We start from the raw sequence: 2531 nt of genomic DNA, 5'->3' as shown, positions 1-2531 counted from the left end.
AATTTTAAATTCCACTTGAGGTTGCAATTTTAGATTTAAATTTTAATCTCATGTGGTGTTGTTTATGTGAAAACAACCAATGAGAGCCCAGAATATGTTAGTATTTGATAGTTTGATACCCTGAAGGTATATGTAGCAGCTTCCTTTGTGACTCACACTTGATGAGCTCCAGATTGGTGGGGCAACAGTCATATGCCAGGTCTGCAAAAAAAAATCACTTGATCTACTTATATGTTTGGAGCCACTTATTCGTTATCCCATATGTCCTACCAACATTACAATATAGTACTCCGTGGTATACTAATGCCAACAAGTCAAACACCAATAATTTACTTTTAGAAAAAACAAGAACTATCTAATTACTACTACATCATTAGACAAACCTCAATATGAAACTATCTTGTTGAAGGATATCTGAAAACAATTTCAGAATCATCACAAGAAAGAAATCTAAAACCAAATGGAGTTTAACTTTTTTCACCAATCTACTCGGCTCTCTGCTGAAGCTGTAAGCGTGCTTTCCTTGTTACTATTTCTCTATTGTCTGCTTCGATGGAAAAAGACAACTGATATTAAGAAGAAACCTCCACAACCATCTGGTTCTTGGTCTGTTATTGGCCATTTACATCATCTTGGAGAGCTTCCACACATAGCCTTGGGAAAATTAGCAGATAAATATGGTCCAATCTTTATGATTAAGCTTGGTGTTAACCGAGCCTTGGTTGTAAGCACAGCAGATATGGCAAAAGAGTGCTTAAGCGGAACCAATGACAAAGTATTCTTAAACCGACCCCAATCAATCTTTGTAAAGCACATGGCTTACGATGCTGCCATGTTGGGCTTCAGCCAATATGGCCAATACTGGCGTGAGATTCGTAAGATCACAGCTGTTGAGCTACTGTCCAACCAACGGGTAGAGATGTTTAAAGATGTCAGGATCTCAGAGGTAAGATCAGCCGTGAAGAGTATCTCAGCTGCTAAGCCTGAATCAACTGACATGAAACAATGGTTTAGTGACATAAGCATGAATACTATAGTAAGATTAATTTCGGGCAAGTCGTTGAAGGAACTCTACCAAGGGGAGGAATATAAGGAGTGTGCAAAGGCATTCAGGGATTTCTTTGAATTGGCAGGTTCATTTGTCCCTGCTGATGCACTTCCCTTCCTGAGGTGGTTCGATATTGGAGGGTATGAGAAAAAAATGAAGAAAGTTGCAAAAGTAATTGATCATGTAGCTCAAAGATGGTTGGAGGACCATAAGAAAAGAAGAAGCACCAAAGATTCACATGGAAAGCTGGATTTCATGGATGTTATGCTTGGAATTTTTGAGACAGGACAGGAAAAGCCTTCCAAATATGATACAGATACAATCATTAAAGCCACTTGCACGGTAAGAAACTAAGAACTATTATATATTAATAGTAGTCAAATATTTTTTCTATGTTACCAATAATCGAGTTTGATAAATTCTTGGATGATCTAATATTTTCTTCTGCTTGATAGGCAATGATTTTAGCAGCAGCAGACACCACAGCAGTAACCCTAACATGGGCACTATCATTGCTACTTAACAATAAAGATATCTTGAAGAAGGCTCAAGTTGAACTAGAGACTGTGGTGGGGAAAGAAAGGCAGGTGGAAGAATTAGACCTCATGAATTTAGTCTACTTGCAAGCAGTTCTCAAGGAAACTATGAGACTATACCCTGCTGCGCCCCTTTCAGTCCCTAGAGAAGCTATTTCAGATTGCAGTGTGAGTGGTTATGATATCCCAGCAGGCACACAACTTTTTGTTAATCTTTATAAAATACACAGAGATCCACAAGTGTGGTCAGACCCTTTGGATTTTCATCCTGAAAGGTTTCTCACAACTCACAAAGACTATGATGTTAGAGGGCAAAATTTTGAATTTATGCCTTTTGGAAGTGGAAGGAGGATCTGTCCTGGTATATCTTTTGCCCTTCAGGTCATGCAGTTTACACTAGCTAATTTACTCCACGAATTTGACATCTCAACTCTATCAGATGAAACTGTCGACATGACTGAGGGTTTTGGAATAACCAACCTCAAAGCTACACCACTTGAGGTCGTCCTCACACATCACCTTTCGCCTTCCTCCCAACCTATGTAATGACTTAACTACTAGTGTGCTATGAATATTTTCTGAAATATCAATCTTCATTTTTGTATCACCACATTTGTCTTGCTACTACTGTGCTATCAACATTTTCTGAAATATCAATGAGTAACATCCAAATGAAAAAAAAAGTACAAATAATTTAACAGCAGCAAGCATGCTTGACTCTAGGTATAGTCTGCCGGATCAACTTTCATTCCGCATCTAGCCAATTTGTTTTAAAGTAAGCAGCCTCTTGTAGTTTGGAACCTGAACAAATACCACCACAACCATCTGGTTCGTGGCCTTTTATTGGCCACCTACCTATTCTGAGAGAGTTTTCTCACATAACCTTGGTAAAATTAGCTGATAATTTGGTCCAATCTTCATGATTAAGCTCGGTGTACATCGAAGCC

General features: G+C 38.5%; 1 pseudogene; it reads left to right on the top strand.

Annotated features, from left to right (window-relative positions):
• The first annotated feature begins 282 nt into the window (after positions 1-282).
• On the top strand, positions 283-2191 carry LOC110792862 (cytochrome P450 CYP82D47-like; annotated as a pseudogene).
• Positions 2192-2531: the final 340 nt, after the last annotated feature.

Source organism: Spinacia oleracea, chromosome 5 (assembly GCF_020520425.1).
Source record: "Spinacia oleracea cultivar Varoflay chromosome 5, BTI_SOV_V1, whole genome shotgun sequence".
Lineage (NCBI taxonomy): Eukaryota > Viridiplantae > Streptophyta > Magnoliopsida > Caryophyllales > Amaranthaceae > Spinacia > Spinacia oleracea.
The sequence above is the reverse complement of the archived record's forward strand: the minus strand, read 5'-3'. Positions and strand labels throughout refer to the sequence as shown.